The sequence below is a fragment of the Cimex lectularius genome, unplaced genomic scaffold (assembly GCF_000648675.2).
Source record: "Cimex lectularius strain Harlan isolate CLEC.00 unplaced genomic scaffold, Clec_2.1 scaffold186, whole genome shotgun sequence".
NCBI lineage: Eukaryota > Metazoa > Arthropoda > Insecta > Hemiptera > Cimicidae > Cimex > Cimex lectularius.
Genome location: NW_019392979.1, coordinates 611,025 through 630,748, shown reverse-complemented (window position 1 = coordinate 630,748; position 19,724 = coordinate 611,025).

Below are 19,724 nucleotides of genomic sequence, written 5' to 3'. Positions count from 1 at the left end.
ATTGGTATAGGAAACCTACTCATACCGATAGATACATGAATTTACCTTACAGTGATGAGCGCCGTGTCAACGCCTAAACCGTTGCGGCCATCGACGCCCCTTTGGCTCATCCTTAATCTTATGAGAATAATTCTCTCTCTTTTTTATGCTTTCCGGGACACAATGTTTCAATGATTTTAGCTTTCAGTCAAGGACGTCCGCCGGATTTGAAGTTGTAATTAATTCTTTCAACTAATTAAGGTTTTTAGTTGAGATAAAAAAGTCAGTGTCACGAACGGGATTCGAACTCACGATCTTCGGCTAGATACGCCGCTGCTCTACCACTTGAACTATCGTGACCTCGATCCACTCGGACACTAACTTCCCATCTCACCTTTTGAATTTTCCCTCTTTTTTGCCATTTTTCAAATGTCGTGTAATCTATTTGATTCTCGGCGACAAATGAAATGGCCAAGGAGAGCTTTAGTGGAGGTGTACTTCATTTTAATTCATTAAATTCACTATTTTTCGTGGTCCGCTTGACCAATTAATATCATTCAATTAATTAAGGTTTTTAGTTGAGATCGGGGGTTCGAATTCCGTTCGTGACACTGACTTTTTTATCTCAACTAAAAACCTTAATTAATTGAAAGAATTTAATTGGTCAAGCGGACCACGAAAACTAGTGAGTTGTAATCAATGTTTCTTTTCTTTTAATTATTAATTTAAATTAAGTTTTTAAAACTTGCAGTTATTTAACAGTTTATTTTAATATAAATCTATTACGGTAATAATGGTTAGGGATGGTTAGGTCATTAGGTTATGTCACCGTTGTTTAAGAAAGGTTTTATTTCACGTTCTGAAAATTGATAAATCAAAGGTTTTACATAATCAGTCAATTAAAGCATCTCGCATAGTCAATTTTTTCAATCTCCTTTTTAAAATGAAATTATGAAACAGGTTAATTAAGTATTTGACAACAATATTATTAAAATGTAAAGTACTATTCTTTGAAAGCAACTTTTAAACATTAAAAACAGAACAACCAAATATCAGTAATACATTATGTAACTGTTTTAATATGTTAAAGTTACTTTCACTGTAGGTTTTTCCAACAAAAAGTTAAAGAACGCCATTTTTCTTAATTTTATTGTGGGTGTTTACATTGAATCAATTGTAAAGGTATATTTAATTAATTCATGTCAACTTTTTTTACATTTTTAATTAAGAAATCGTGAGATGCGGACTGGTGTGATGTAGGTTTCAGAAAAATATTTTCTTTATGTTTACTAGTTCTCCGGATGAACAAACATTGTTTACATATTACAATTACATTTTGGATCCCAGGCCCTGAAGATGATCTCAATAAAGATCGAAACGTTGGCACGATAAAGAAAATGTTTTTCTCCACCCTACATCATACCAGACCGCATCTCACGATTTCTAAATAAATATCGATTAACTAATCACCACAGATTTTTTTACGTTCTTTTTTAATTTATAAGAAGAGTCTCATTTGTAAATTTGGACTTTCAATTAAATTTTAAATTTCTCTGTTGATGACAGGTGGAAAATATTCAAAACTAAAATATTTTCTACATTTTGATTAATCTTTCTTTTGACGTTTTTCACTATTTCACCTACTCGCAGTTTAGTTACGCAGTCTTTATGTTAAAATAAAGTTGATGGATCGTCCTCACCCGACTGAGGATTGGCCATACGCGGTTGACACATTGGCACTTGCTTTTGGGAAGCCTGCGCAGTTGCCCCTTATGCAGAGAAAGGTTGCTCGATGTGTCCCACATAACAGAGGCGTGTCATGCCTTGGCTCCATACAGAGAGCGTGTAGGCATGCCGCCGGACTTAAGAAGAGTTCTCAAACAAGGTAGCGAGTTTCAGAGTCCCGTGTTCCTCTTTTTAGGGGAAATTGGGCTTTTTTATTGTATATAATATATCTTATGTGTTGTGTGTCTATATGTTTTGTCTGAGTGCATGTATTTATTAGCGTGAATGGCGAGGGGTGAGGGTGAAATATAACGTCATCATCGCCCCTCGAACGTTGAGAACGTGAGTTCGGGGTCGATGGCGGAATATTTATAAAAGTACTCCATCGACCCCAATCTACATTAGTTTGAGTATAGGGTCGGTGGGGGAATATCAAGTACTGATACGGATAGTACGGAATGAGTGTACTGTATAGATGTATTTATGTGTATAATGTATTTATTTGTATGAATGCAGTGTTTGAAAGGGTAAATAGATTATAGACTTAGTTGGGGCTGAAATGACCTAGATGTCGGAAGCCCCAGTCAAAAAAAAAAAAAAAATGTTTGTTGTAATTTAACAGTATATCCTAATCAGCTAATAACAGAGAAATGTTTGAATATTTTGTTGTAATGGTTTTGTTATTTAAGTTGTGACAGATTTAAGCCCAATCTCGTCAATAATGGAACAATTAATTTCTAAATTGTACGAATTTTCATGCTGTGTGCGTGGAGATGAACGTGAAAACTACTTACAAAAAACCTTCTTAATAAAAATGTTTTACCAGGTACCAAGTGAATGCAGAGACAAATACATCGACAGACAGGACGAAAAACTACCGATCGTTTGGATTAATAACCCAAAAATCGAAGGCGCGATCCGTGACTCAAGAAAGCCATCCTTAACAATACAGAAAAACATGAAACCACTACAAAAAAGATGAAAAATTAACCTGCTTGGAAATGTGTGGTGATTAGTGACAATTAGTCGATGATTATTCAGAAATCATAGGATGCGGTCTGGTGTCATGTAGGTTTCAGAAAAACATTTTCTTTATCGTGCCAACGTTTCGATCTTTATTGAGATCATCTTCAGGGCCTGGGATTTACAAACAATGTTTAAATCCTTACACAAAAATGTCTTTCTATGCCGACTTCCTTCCCCACCCCTTTAAAATCCAACGTATATAGATATAAAACAGCAATATCTCACTGGCACTCTCAACTCGACACGCAAGAATGGCAATTACGCAGAAAACAAACACTTTGGGTGAGTAGAAATACTTTGATTGAATATAAAAAAAAATTTTCATTGTATAAATTCACTTTGTTCCACATCCTACATGTTTTTGTTAAATTTAAACATTGTTTGTAAATCCCAGGCCCTGAAGATGGTCTCAGTAAAGATCGAAACGTTGGCACGATAAAGAAAATGTTTTTCTGAAACCTAAATCACACCAGACCGCATCTCACGATTTATGAATAACCAACTACTTGGAAATGTAGCCAATTTAACAGTAAAAAGCTCATAATCAAACAAACTAACGGACTACCGGCAACACAAATACACCATCTACATTTACACCATTCAAAACACTATTCGAAATAAAGACAAAAAGGACCGAGATTTGAACGTGAACAATAAAAAACATGAATTAATCCACCGAAGATACCGGCAGACAAAGACTGCCCGGAAACGCCCACGCATGGCTTTGTAAAAGGGAATTGATTCCGCAAAAATCACCCAGACCAAACACTGAAGATAGCAAACGCCGAAACGCTTCTGACAGTCAAATTAATTCCTAATCTAAAATCACCAATAAAAATTCCCAGGGCAAAATAAACAACGATGATTGATTATGTTAAAATATTCTGAAGTTATTGACGTTACGTTCTAATATCGTCGTGGAATTGAAGTGCTGGATAATTTGCAGCTCATTAATTGTCTTTCAGGAAATACTTTGGCAATACTTACCAATGGTTCTAACATACGTGATATCAACGGGTAATGTGGACATAGTCGACGCAATTTTGGATATAATTTGTAGTATTTAGTGACCGTTGATTAATGATTGTTTGGAATTAATGTTTAACATTTGTTTCTCAGGAGATAATGAACCGTCAAATCCTTTCAAAATTCAACAATGGACCTGACCTTGCATAAAACATCTTTTTTATTATGATTTTTAAACAAATTAATTTTAATTTTATATTTATATTAGCTTAAGTTGGTCTTTTCGTTTATATTAGCTTAAATGGTTCACGTCCATGACTGGCTACTTTAAATATGGAGATGATATCTATAAGCAGAATGATGGTGTTGCCATGGGGGGTGTTTTATCCCCAATTCTTGCTGATCTGGTAATGACTGATTTGCTAGAGTGGTTGTTGCTCCAACTCCCTTACGGTATAAAATTCTTAATTAAATACGTGGATGACCTTCTGGCAGTTGTACCAAAGGAACATTTCCAAAAACCTTTTGAATCTTTTAACTCATATCACCCTGCACTTAGATTTACATTTGAAGTGGAGAGTGATGGAAAATTGCCTTATTAGATCTGATCATTGAGAGGGACAATGACAGGCTCATTACTGATTGGTATAGGAAACCTACTCATACCGATAGATACATGAATTTCCGCTCATCTCATTCATTTTCTCTAAAGGTAAATGCTGCCAACAATTTAATAAACCGTGCTTTAGGGCTCTGTGATCCTAGATTCATAGATCAAAATAAAAAAACAGTAAAAAGAATTTTATTAACGAATCATTATCCATTGGCACTTATTTTCAAACTTATGGATTTAGAGTGGGGATGAATAACTCACTCTGTAGGTATTCCGTTGGTGAATGTTGAGGTGGAATCTACTTCAACTTCCATTGGCTTCAGGTCAATCACCTACATTCCCGGTGTGACTCAGAGAATAAAAAAATTAATGCTCAATAAAATAAATAAAAAAATTGCTTATAAATACAAAAATAATCTCTCTAGTTTCCATACCTTTCTTAAGTCTATAGAGCCTATTGGCACCCGATCTAATGTTGTTTATAGTGTTTCCTGTGGTGGTTGCGACGCTCAATATGTTGGACAAACAAAGCAAAAAATTCATATTAGAATGAACCAACACAGATTAGATTGTATTCATAAAATGTTGACCACAGGGTTGTCCTCTCATGCTACAAACAATGGTCATTTTTTCAAGTTGGACTCACCTGAGATCTTGGGTCGAGAGGTTGGCTTTGAGAGAAGACTCCTGTTGGAAAAGGTATCCATTTAACGAGGAGTGCCTGCAATTTAAATGGTGACGAACTGGGTTCCATATCAACATTTGCGAGATTATTGGAAATTTATAAAAAACGAAAAAAAAAGGTGGCGACCGTTAGAGGGCGCATAATGAGGAGTGCACAGAGCCTGGTAGCCTTCACTAACTGTATCAATCCAGCCTTAGATGAGACAACGTTGTGTGTCGGGTTTCATCTTAATTGTAATCCTTTGTATTTATAATTTTAAACAAGCTTTAAATTAAATTCTAGTCATTAATGTAATACCCTGTGATAATATAATCTATTTATTGGTTTTAATCACAACAATAGTTAGTAAGAACAAAAAACATTTGGACTTGTAAATGTGTGAATTATTAGTGAGGTAATTTATTTTATATAAAAAATGTTATTGTATATATTAACTTTTTATTTTTGTCAATCATTAATGTCATAATTACTCATTAATTTGCTCTACATAGATGGCTTGTTCACCATATATAACCGAATGCTGGCCATGTGCTTCATAACCTAAACCATTGCATTAGTTTTTTCCGATGAGAAAAATTGTTTCTCTTCTTTCTTGGGAAAGTATGCACTGATGTTTTTGATTTTTATTGTTAAAATGTATATTAATTATGTATATTTTCTTAATAAATAGGCCCTGATGATGGCAACATAATGTTGCCGAAAGCTTGGTGATTCCAACACTTTTGTCCTTCTTTCACCTAGTAAAGACCTTAAAGAAGATATTGAACTCTACATTGATTATCTGCAGGTCGATCTACAAACATCATTATTCGTCATATTGTCCAGTAATAAGGACCGCGCTGGCCGAGTGGTTTGGGCGACCGGCTGTTTGCAAAGCTAGCGGTCGTGGGTTCGAATCCCGGCACAGCACAGCTTTTCAATTTAGAATAGTTTAAAAGAAATATTGTAAAGCGGTTTGACCACTCGTCCGCGACGCCCTATCGGTAGTCAGTCGTCAAGTCATATTGTATAACAGGGATTATTTACTTTTCTTTGTTTTTACTTATTGTATATACGTTTCACTAATTTATTTATTACTTAATTTAAATCAGCATCTAATTGATTGAAATAAAATCTGAAGCATTTAATTGTTCTACTGAGCTGTACCTGTTTGTTCTACTGCAGATTTATGAGAAGCAGGAACTTTCCTCGTGTAACTGGGCTCGATATCATTCCCAGATATTTTCTCGTAAAAGTGATTATTGAGAAGATGAGTTTTGTTGATCTTTCGTTCGGCGACTTTATCCCTAGAAACGCAATATATGTAGTCTGAAAGGATTACAACCCTTTCTACTTTTTCTTTTAATGTTTATTTCGGTGCTTGCAGCAGTTCCGCAGTGGATGCCAATTTATTTAGTCTGAACTGTCCTAGTTGTCTTATCTTTGTTTGCATGTTGCCCCGACCTCTTTCTCTCTTTCTGATCCGTCTGTGTATTTTTCCTACATTTCTAGTGACGTCCTGGAGTAACATCGAGAGGCAAAAAGTAGTCCCTTAGTATTTTTAATTAATTCTTCAATTAAATCCTCCAATGATTATCTTACAACGTATTTGGTCCATTTTCAAGGATTAGAGGTGAATAAAAAATAGATAAAATGTCCCACTTGTGTTTACAATTGGATTTGGTAAATAAATCTTTGAATAATCTATCTCTTCTTGTGTTAGTTTTCTGTAAAACTTCTTTCTAACCGGTGGTTTGATTTTTTAAGTTTCAAATTTGTTTGAGTGATGGTTTTAAGCGATACAGCTTCGGCTAGAATGATAGCATTGCTGGAAGATGAAAGAAGTCAAGCGTATATGGCCAGGTTGCTTAACATTATCAGAACTTACATTTGTTAGGTTTCGTGGACCGCTTGGCCAAATAGCTGAAGTGGTAGAGCTGCGGCGTATTTAGCCGAAGGTCGTGGGTTCGAATCCCGCTCGTGACACTGTCTTTTTTATCTCAACCAAAACCTTAATTAATTGAATTACCAGAACTGTCCAAACGGTCTTCCATCGCTATCAAGGTACTGCAGACATGGATCAGGTTGCCATTTTGAATGTACGCCGTAATCGACATTCTATCGCTGTTGAGATCAACAAGTTCGAAATGTTAATTCAGTTCATGAGTGAGGCGAAAACTTTTACAAGCTGGTTTACGTGCGGGAAGGACTGCCACTGGTTCAGAAGTTCGGCAAGGCACAGAACAGCTTGGTTAAGTTTCGCAAGAAACCAAATTAATTGGTCTGAGCAAGAATGGACTAGTTTTTGGAGGTGTAAAGGTTTGAGGTCTTCTGACAGCCGAGAGACGGTTTAGGTAATAACAGGAGGGTGATATATATATATATATATATATATAAGNATATATATACCCGCAATGTTTTCACTCCGGAGAAGCTATGGAGGTGGTGTGCTATGGTATGAGCAGGCATATCTATGGAAGGTCGCACAAACTTGATCTCTACCGGGGTTCCATAGCAGCTGATGTGTTATCATTCCTATGTTAGTTATTCCTTATATGCTACGAATTCGAAGAACAGAATTTTTATGCCTGACAATGCATGGCTCCAAACAGCTAGGTTCGTTGGTGACTACTTAGACGGATTCATTTCAATGTTCGGAGTGGCCAGCATAAACCGTATCGAAACTTCTGAGAAGAGTTGTCAGAGGATAAAAAGTCGCCAAAAAAGTGTAAAAATTACGCCAGAGAATTTGCAGGATCCAAGAACGGCGATGTTGGAAGAGCATGAAAATATTCCACACCACTACATTCAAAACTTCATTAAATCGATGCCACGCCGAATGCAAGTGGTTGTCAACGTAAGAGAAGGAAATACTCATTATTGATTAGAATATTTTGTTAATTGGTCCAAAAACACTATTTTTGGAAAAATTGTTTTCCTCAGTTTAATTTTTTATTTAGCTATATCTTACATCTTCTTGGGTGGCTATTTATTTTACCTCCCAGAGTATAACGTCATTGTATTCGTTGGATAAAATAAAAGTTTTAGATAAATTAATGTCCATGAATTGTCTCTCTGGGGATAATTAACACACTCTGCCAAAATTTACCAACGGATACCGTCCTGCATTAAACGTCAAATGTCGTGAAAAGTTATTTCATATTTAAATAATTAACCAACTCCTGAAGGCCCAAGAAATCAATGCCTTTCACAAAAGAAACAACTAACTTTGAACAGAACACACCCGAATGCGTAATTTATAAACTTCTGGCAACACGCAACGTCAATTTTTGAACTTATCAAACTTTATAATATTATGATAATTTAAGCTGCGAATCAGAATTACAAATCTCTGTGTCATTTACATCTCTAACTAGTTGTCGATTAAATTTCAATTAACACGTACAAAATGTAATTAAATTGCCTTCAATTGAATTTATTGATTTAATGTCCGATTTCTCAGTAAACTCTCTGATCACTGCCCAATTTTGACCCATGCCCCATGTGATTCTATTTCTCCTTTATGAAAAACAATTAAAAATGTAAATTTGACATGACTGATTGATTGATGTGATTTTGTTTTGCTTTGCCAGTAGCAATTAACAATTGTCCAAGTGAAGGGCAAATATATGCATACAAAGTTTTAAACAGCTAGCGTTAACAAATTGTTACAAATAATATAATTATTAAGCAACTACATGCCTAGGTGATTTAATATACTAATTCACTTTTTTGATAGATGATTGTTAATTTATTTCAATTTATTGTTAATATCGACACATTAGCTTAAAAGTATATTAAAAAAATATCATATACTCACCTAATTTCGAGGCTGGCAACCCTCGTCAATATGAGTGAGCGAGGAGGACAAGGGTATTAACAATGAGCGTAACATAGGTATAAATAGGCCAGATAAAATACATAAATAGGAAACACAGGAAAATGTGATTTCTTATCAGATGGCATTGGAATATTTATAGGTTTTTCGTGACTGAAGTTTCTAATATGTAAAAAGAACGAGTGCGTTGGGTCAATAAAAGTTTACACGTCTTGCTAAAACTCTTTATTCAACCTGATATACAATGGGTTTTTAATTGGTATTGATTATGTTGTGGAGGAATACTACTTTTGTCTATAAAATCTGTAGAAAATCAGTGCTATGTCGAGGGTATTTTGTGTCTAATACATGCTTTTTTTTGCCTTGAACTAGTGTACATCTAGCCATAATTCATTTCTTGATGCTACCGGCCTCCGCCGAGCCAGCACGGCCCCCGAGAACGGACAGGAAGGACACCTGAGCACTCCATTTGTAACGGGGAAATTCTCAATATAACAGACTGTTCCCGATGGTGGTGGATAAAAACCTTACATGGTAAAGCTACCCTTGGAAAAGTCCAACACCATCACCCAGTCCGGAGGATAACGCGTCCTGAGAGCGCAGAGATTTCCCCCAACTGTCTCCAGCCGACCGTCCACGCGTGGCCCCCCTCCCGGACGCCACCATGCCGGTGATGAATTTGTATGTGGTATCTAGTATTTCAATTTGTGTAGTTTAGTATTAAGTTTACTGAGGTGGGGAGAGGGATTTTATATTACTTGAGCGCTTTAAAAATATGTTCTCTTCCGGTAGTCTTCAGCGGGCATGTGGGAACAGTTGATAAAATATCACTGAAGAACGATATTTTTCGTATTTAATAATACAAATTATTTCGACATGTGACGGTATTTTAATGAACTGCTTTAGTCATCCTGGACATCTTCAACTATATAAAATCAATCAATTATTGATTATATAAAATCTGTACAAGAAAGAAAAAATAAAGAAAGAAAATATATTTCAAAACGCAATAGCATTAGAAATGTATTAGTAAAAATTATAGATGCAGATAAAATTCAGCACGACTATTCTTCAACATTATCTAAAATGGAATAGTTTTCTTACTTTTTTTAGTATTTATGTTATTATTTAAACTTTTATTACAATTGAATAATGAATAATTAGCATTTAAAATCTATACAAAATCCTTCAATTAAATGAATTTTTTTAATAATTTTAGTACTACTTCGTTTTTTTATTCAAAATAATTGTAATGCAGTGTAATTATATTTAATTTATTTCAAACGCAATTTTATACGTATAGATTTTACGATTATTTATGAATGGTATTTATAAAACATATCGTACAAACAATGTTTTACTTCTTCTTTCAAATTGGATATATTTCTATTAATTAAGGCTTTTGGTTCAGATAAAAAGTCAGTGTCAAGAGCGGGATTCGAACCCACGATCTTCGGCTAGATACGCCGCTGCTCTACCACTTGTGATAAACTGCCATATTGTTCTCTGAAAATAACTACACCTCAGCTGTCTTCAGCACGTTATTTTCTGAAAAGGGAAATAGTTTTTGGTATAATTTACGTATCCCGCTCGTGACAGTGACGTTTTTATCTCAAGTAAAAACCTTAATTAATTGAAAGATATTAATGGGACAAGCGGACCACGAAAACTAGTGAACCAATGGATATATTGATAAAAATTGATAGTGCCAACTGCTTATATGTATATCCGACTCCTTTTTACCACGCTAGAGGTTCTAGGTTCGAATCCTGACACACCCCATTGAATTTTAATTGGTAAGAATATGTAAAATGTAGAGTAACATTATTCTAACTTCTCTTCCTCGACACCCAACTGGTAGTTGGTCGTTAAGCCCTACTGAATAGCAGGAATTCCTTTACTCTACTTTACTTGACAGTTTAAAATTAGCAAAGTCTAAGTGAATGAATTGTAATGGTGGGAACAATTGATAAAATACCACTGAAGAACGATATTTTGTCTTTCAGTCCATGTTGATACTTTTACATCATTTTGTTTCTTTATTATTTAATAATAAAAATTATTTCGACATGTGACGGTGTTTTAATGAACTGTTTTACTAATCATAATCTTTCCACATGAAAACTTTTAAAACATTTTTCGTAAATGGATCAGAACGGGTGACAACTGTTCGGACCGCATAATGTACTTGGCCACGTTCTAGTAATTTTTTCTTGCTTTTAATTTGGCGGAGCAAAATACTACCGAGCGTTCGTAGCCACGATCGAAAATAGCCCAAAATGGTGATCACTTAAAAAAATGTATGAACTCAAATGTCAGAGCCATGATAAAGTCAGACGAAATTTTGGCTTGCTCTATGATGTTTTTTTCAATAATCGATATATTTATAAAAACTGGACGCCCTACCAAGTTTTAAAAAGTGTTATATGCACAAAAACTAGTTAAATTTAGGTTTCACCAAATGGCGTCTTTATTAGTCTATTAACGTTCAAACTGAAGTCTAGGAAGCAAGTTTATTAGGCTTGTTTCTCTTCAGTAGTCTGAATATAGTTCCATATTTAACAAAATGTAAATTAGTTTATGATTTACATATTAGTCAGAGAAGAGAACGTTTGTAGTACGTCATTTTTGGGAGGGGGAGAACGCGAATGAAAATTGAAGGAGTGACGGTGGGAATCGATCTCATTGTCTGCGAGCCGATAGTCGGACAAGCTCACCCGCTCCAGCCGGCTTGGTGCCATTTCCATGGAGACTTGATTTAAATGCTTTTTGGTATACTGCATGATACCAAATGATGCCTGGCATATTTAGACCGCGCCGGGTATTTTTACGGCGTCGAGCAGCATCAACCGTGTTCCTTAGTAAGTACTTAGTTTTGAAATTTTGGTAAAACAGGTGAGTACTCTTTTTGAACCAGTACCACAAATGTATGGCGTACGTTTGAAGATCTGGATATAAATGAGGATTTTATTCTGAATTACAAAATGGGAGTTTCTTCCCAAATCGAATACTATTTAAGGCCTAGTTGTTTTTTTTATGAGTACTCTCCATTTCAGTTTGCGATCTAGCGATATGCCTAGATACTTGTCTGTGTTTTGTGGAGTATTATTTCCTATTATAGTCTGATTGTGCTGTCTGGGATTTTTCTGTTTATACAAATAATGCATACAAAGTTATTTCAATTTTACAATCTTTATCTATATAAGCATTTGTCAATCCGGTTGCTCAAATTTTGTACTTTTCTTGCCAATTGCTTGATCGCATTTGTCAATCCGGTTGCTCAAATTTTGTACTTTTCTTGCCAATTGCTTGATAACTTTTTCCATTGACAGATTTGTTGCAATGTTCACTCGGAAATTAAATTACACGAACAGGTTTTTTTTTATTATGTGTTAAGCCTTCAAGCAGACGTCGTTTAAATGTCTACATGTCTATTTCAATAATAAGCAAATTCAGTGCAAAGAGGGAAAGTTGGGCGAGTGAGGAACAATGAAATTTTGGATAACTATTCAACTTAGTCAACTTCAAGTTAGTCGAACATTTATGCGCAGTTTCGTTCTATAGTTTGAAACGAATGTTTTGTTAGTGCCATATTACAATGGAACTGAACCCGTCACACGAGTGTGAAAATGTATACAATATTCAATTTCAGTTGTACCTTAATTACTTGCAATATGCTTTCAACGAAAGTTTGAAATTTTTGACTACCCCATCAAGGGCAAACATTTCTGACAATCGATTGACCTTCTCAAGTACCAGCCACTCCATCACTTCCATTAATTTAGTTCATTCAAACTTTCTTTCGCAAATAAAAACTTTCTTTAACTAAATTTACTCATCCATTTTTGTCAGATGACTTTGCAAACTTTTGAAATATGAGAATTATTACTGGATTGGGCATTTTTAATAACGAATGTGAAAAATGGCATAATTTTAAACACGAATGTTGAAACAATGCAAATCGGACTAAGCGGATGTTCAGTCAACGCGTTTATTAAACAAAAATTCTCTTTCATTTCTCCTCTCTTAGTTAGTTAGTTACTTAGTTGAAATCCTTCTTTTGATCAATAAACGACGATCCGTTGAAATTTCAACTATCCCTTGAGCCTACAAAACATAATATTTGAAATAAACAAAATTTGCAAATTATGCAAATTATTCAACCTTGTTCTGTTACGACCCCTTATACAAACGATAATATACAAAACGTTTAAGTGTCTAACAACGGTATTTGAAAGCACCTGTCGGCCCAGTGGCTCGTTGTATGGAAACTGTATACTCATGCCAGCTATTATGTTAATTAATTTATATAACGAAACAGTGCTTTGAACTTGAAACATCCGGGAAAGCCTCCTTGTTAGATGTTAATAGATTTTCATTTTAAGCATAGGCATATACATTTTTTATAATAAGCATAATTATTCAGAAATCCTGAGATGCGGTAAAAGTTCCAAAAAGTTGATAAAGGTACTCGATCCTTTAGCTAACCTTTAGAAATGTTTCAACAAGAAGAACTTATTTGATTGTTCTTGAAAGAAACTCAGCAATGGTGGAAAATTTTACTTCGTTAATGATGAAAGTGACACTCATCAAACTTGGAAAATAATAATCGTTCAGAAACTACAACAGAAATACAACAACAAGAAATTATGAACACCAATACAAATAGCAATACACAAAGAAAGCCCTACTTATTTGTATATAGTATAAACAGCCTTATGTATATAGTACTGATAATTTATTAAGATGCTTTTTAATTTAAATTCTTGTCTTGTTCATTTAAAGAAGTAGTGTAGGTTCAATCGTTTAAATATTTTAATTAAATTTTATAAATATTCATTTTTTATTTTACTGGTTTTGGGTTTAAANGGCCCCGCGACAACCTTAACAATTGACATCGGTCTCCTACGATGGAGTACATCTCGCTCATCGTATTGATTAACTAACGGCTACCATCACTGGATGGTAATTGTTCAAGTTTTCACGCTACCGTTACTAATTTTATATGTAAATACTATCCGTTTTACTTGTTGCGTCGAAGAATGCAGTTGTAAAAAACAAATAAAAAGTTTAAAAAAAAAATTAGTTTTAATTAGAGTGTAAAATATTCGAGCCTTGGAGTTATCTCATTTCTTCTTTTATGTTCACCTTAAAAGTTATTCTTTACTCTCGTTCTTAAACATGATGTTGGCGACCCTCCGACGAACTAAATCAGTGGTTCCCAAAGTGGTCCCTACGGACCCCCATGGGTCCCCGGTATCATTCAGGGGGTCCGTGGAAAATTAAAATTGATTTGGGGTCTCTGAACAACGCCAGGGGGTCCGTGTAAGGTTTAATATAATATAAATAATAATATAAAATACTATAATATAAAACAGAAGTACGTTGGTCATCTAAAAGTGCATGTTTAAATCGATTTTATGCGCTCTTTGATTCAGTGTTGGAATTCCTGAAAACCAAAGACAATGACTTGCGACACAATTTAATTAACTCAAAAAATGACATAGCCTACTAACTAATTTGAAACTACACGGTGACCAATTAAATTTAATCAAAACTAAAAGCGTCATATCTGTGTTTGTCGAAAATTTTTTCTTTATAAACAAAACTTGGGAAGAGAAGAATGCTCTCAGTTCCACATCTTTATAAATCGCAAATTAGAGATGAAGATTTCCGTGCTTACTGTCAAAACTTAACGGCTCTTCCTCAACCTGAACCAAAGATTTGAAGACATTCTTCAAATGGATATTCCCGACTGGGTGATGAACCCTTTTGCGCGTGGACAAACTCAGATCCCAAATACAGATGACTCCACACTAATACAGGAGCAGCTTATCGAAATATCAACAAATGAGGAACTTAAACCAATGTTTGAACAAGAATACCACAAATTCTTTTTACAAAAACAGATCCCAATTTTATATCCTGCATTTTGGGTTATTGTACAGAAGTTGTTGACTGCTTTCCCGTCTTTCTATTTGGTAGAACATGGATTTAGACCCGTTATGAACCTCATCACAAAAGAAAGAAACCGAGTAGAAATTATACATTCATAATAATCACGTTCATCCAAGTCATTAATTTTTTAAATATTTTATTTTAAATAAAAGTAATTAATATTATAATTTATATTTATTTATAATTCGTAATTTCAAAAATACTTCTTCAACAAAACGTTTTTTTATTAAATTTGTAATTTTTATATTATGCATTTATGTGGCTTGTTCACTTGGGGTCCGTAGGCAATTTTTGACTATAAAAAGGGGTCCATGGGTCAAAAAAGCTGGGGAACCACTGATCTAAATGAATAAAAATGTATTTAATAATGAATGAGAGTTGGAACGGATTTGTATCTAGGTACTGCATGCGTTGGGAGCTGAAAGGACCTAGCTGTTGGTAGCCCCAGGAGCCCAACATCAGTGTCTGTACAGACAAGACCGAGGTCTGACCCGGGGTGGGTGACTTTCTACTCTCGGGCACGCCGGTAAATTATTTTAAATTCTCATATATGCAAAGACATAATTAAGATAAACTTTTTGACAATTCGTTACAAAAGATTCAATAGAAAAAATTGGATTACTTTTTTCTAATTAATAATATATAATAAATACCCTTTAACGTATATTATAATCGAAATAGTTTAGCATTTCAAGAAGAGTTTAAGCCGTCCTCTGAAGCCTTCCATATCGAGTTTTCCTTGTATGTAATGGAATGCTCGGGAAACCTGAATAAGTAATAAGTAGGATGTAGCAGGCCCAAGAAATTCTGTGCAGTAAACCTGTCTCCCAGTATCTTGAAATGTTTTTGTTAAAAACACCTTTGCCCCGCCTGGAAAATCCATTATAACACTTTGTTTATTGTCATAATTTATTGTCTCTAGATTATTCGTTATAATTAATTTATTAGACATTTGGCTAACGGAAATTTTATTTCATACAAAATATTAACTACCTAAAATGTGTTCAAATTGAATTTAAATTATTTAACGTTCTCAGAAAAATAAGTTTCTAAAATAATAAATTGTAGTCATGGTTAAAATCCCTTTTGATGCGACTCTGGATAAGTTAATAGCCATATTTTTATGCTAAGAATTTAAAAACTTCTATAAAAACACGGACATTACAACTTCTTTTTTTAGCCCTAGGAACGGCGGAGAGATTTTAATAGCAGTTAAGTCCATAGTTACGTTCATGATTTATAGAGATGTGTGCACCAAACTGTCACCAGTTGGCCTGTGGCCAGGCTTGCTTAACGCGGCCGGCGTATTGTCTGGAATTTCATTTAGTTTGAAGAAAAAAAATCTCCCAGACTTTTACACCTTGGTGGAGGGTATGGCTTCTGTATTGAATCTACTTTATCTATCTTTATCAAACACCGTGAATAAAAAGGCGTGAAAGGGCGTATGAAAACTAATATTTAAATTAATTGAGGTTTTTAGTTGAGATAAAAAAGGCAGTGTCACGAGCGGGATTCGAACCCAAGCTCTTCGGCTAGATACGCCGCTGCTTTACCACTTGAGCTATCGTGACCTCGATCCACTCGGACACTAACTTCCCGTCTCAACCCCTACCTTTTGAATTTTCCCTCCTTTTTGCCATTTTTCGGACCACGAAAACTAACTCTCGATAGGTACTCTCAGACATATATCAGTAGTGAGAAAAGGATGGTCCTGGCACACTTGACGGGATCTGATGGGGCATGACTCCATGGGGTTCAATGAGGGTTATGGCGTAACCGATTTTCGCGTTGTGACGTCACTGCAAGGAGCATGACGAATTGCCTGAACTTGTGCATGTAGTTATTGGCACATGTGCTCACGTGATGTCTCTGGAAGGACCAAATGGGGCCTGTGAGAAAAAGCCCGTGCTACTAACGTTTTATATATATATATATATATTTGTATTTAGCTCGGTTTCACTATGCTGAATGTTGGGCGTCTCACTCCCAACGAAAGTGTGTCCCAAGCTCAAGTCTGTCCTAAAAGTATTTTCAGCATGAAAATAATCTATAAATAATAAACAAAAAATAATTATTAAGAACCTACCTCAGATTCAGACAGTTCTTGTATCTCTGTCATTGTATAAAACTAGATGGGAAGGCTTGGAGGTGTCGTTGAATCAGATGAGAGCTTCAATGAACTAACCTTTGGACTATATCAACTTTTCTTTAATTAAGCAATTAATTATAACTAGTACATTTACTTGAAGAATTCAACGGGCTAATTCTGTGACAAGGCGTTGTTCCTATAAAATCCATGTAAAATGGCAACAAATTTCAAAGCTTATACACAAATTAATAAATAATTTCATAAAATTAAACTAGGACACTTTCCTGTAGAAGTGATGTGTTTTATAATTATCTACTCCTATCAATTAGCGCAAAACTACAAATTTTTCTTGTCACTGTGACCTCTTAAAATTCAGGAATAGAAACAACACTATGAAAACAATCACTTGCAAAGTCTCATGCTTCATCAGACACCGTCAAGTGTGCCAGTATCACCTGTGCCAGAACCATCCTTTCCTCACTACTGTCCATTGGAGAATAGAATTTTCTCTCTTTTCGAGAGTTTCTCCCCAATGTAAGTTTCATAAAGCCAATTATAATGTAATATATGCATGCATATATGATTAATAGATTACATTTTAGTATTATAAAATATATTTTATATAGTAGTTTATAGTTTTTATTTGTTATTGTTATAGTAATATGTAGGACTTCTCTAGTTGATTTAATTGTTTGTTGTTGTTGTTGTTTGTTTTGTTCCTCCTTTGTTCATCAATGATCCGGAAAAGTATTTGAATACGGTGGTATCGGCCTAAACAAACACAAGATAAAGGTTGCATAAACAAATGATTTGGTTCTGCTTGCGTCCAAGATATATTTTATTGTATTTTAATTTACTTCGGACATTCGTTACAAATAAAGATTTTTTTATTGCGTCACTGATTAAAATGAAATCCTAAAACCATTAAAATATAATAAAAGTTCCAAAAAGTTGATAAAGGTCCTAGATCCTTTAGCTAACCTTTAGAAATGTTTCAACATTTATTTGATTGTTCATGAAAGAAACTCAACAACGGTGGAAAATTTTACTTCGTTAATGATGAAAGTGACACTCATCAATCTTGGAAAATAATAATCGTTCAAAAACTAATTATCTTCACTACAACAAGAAATTAAGAACACGAATACAAATAGCAATACATAAAGATAGTCCTACTTATTTGTATATAGTATATACAGCCTTACTTATATAGTACTGATAATTTATTAAGATGTTTTTTAATTTAAATTCTTGTCTTGTTCATTTAAAGCAGTAACGTAGGTACAATCGTTTAAATATTTTAATTGAATTTTATAAATATTCATTTTTTTTATTTTACTGGTTTTGGGTTTAAAACTTTTTTTTATTAATAATTTTAAGAAAATTTTATTACATTTTTGAAAGAGATGAACGTGGCTACCCCAATTCAAAGCCATTGACCCAAAAAGGAAAAACCGTGGATTTATAAATTAGTCTTTTGAAAGAGAGAACTTTCTCCCAGTTCTACAAGACTTCCTTTGACATCTAAGAAGGTCAAACAATTCTCCCAAGAAGCCCGTATATCATCGGAGGCCCTTTGTCAATAATGATGGACTTACGTAGTTCTAAATATGCCTGTCGGATGTTCCCATACACAAATTCTCTCTCCATTTAACAAATACCATAACACATTCATCATTTATGTTATTGGGAATATAATACTTGACGTATAATTTATGGCGTTCAGCATTTGCATAAAAACCTTGGAAAAGTACGAAGATATAATTAATAAGTGAAATAGGATTAATTCGCGCTGATAACAACATCAAAGTAGACTTCTCATGAAAAACGATGTTAACAATGACGTATTTTTATTTTACTATTAAAATATAAATGTGTGGTGATTAGTGACCGTTTGTCGATGATTATTAAAAAATCGAGAGATGCGGTCTGGTGAGATGTAGGTTTCATAAAAAAAAATTCTTTATCGTGCCAACGTTTCGACCTTTATTGAGATCATCTCATACATCTCACCAGACCGCATCTCACGATTTCTGCATAATCATTAAAAAATAAATTTGACTTCTTATATTCTTAATACAAAAAAGATTTTATATTTTGTACTTAAGGTATAACTAATTTTTTTTTGGTTTCTTATTGTTTTCTATCGGTATTCCGGTCTTTTTTATGAGGTTGACAACATCAATGTTTTTATTTTGTAATCTATGTTTTTGTCTTTATTTGTACAATATTCTCTAATCTATTTGTTTATGTTTTTATTATGTAATCTAAAATTACCAAAAGATAAATAATTAATTATAAAAATAATGCGGTCTGGTGAAATGTAGGTTTCAGAAAAAAAATTCTTTATCATGCCAACGTTTCGATCTTTATTGAGATCATCTTCAGGGCTCAAAGTGTTTGTTTTCTGTGTAATTGTGCCATTCTTGCGGGTCGTGTTTAAAGTGCCTCTGAATAATCATCGACTAACGGCCACTAATCACCACACATAATAAGCATAGTTTAAATTTATATTTCTTTTACTATAACTAAACCAATGAACAAACAAAAGCACAACAAAGAATACAAACAATAACGAAAATAGCAATAAAAAACGGATACAAAACGAGAACCATTCAAAAACTTTTAAAAAAACAAAGAAAAAACGAAAGAAAACAAGGGCTGTCTTTGGCCGCAACGGTTAAGTCTTTAGGTAAACCGTAAAGGTCTTGTGTTTGAATGCCGCTGGACATACAAATGGGCAGCATTTCAAAAATATTGATATCTCTAGGATTGATATGATGAAAGAAAAAAATCTGTAAGAAAAAATTACACTCAATAATTACACTCAATAAAAAGGGTAAAAGTAAAAATACTAACAAAAAGC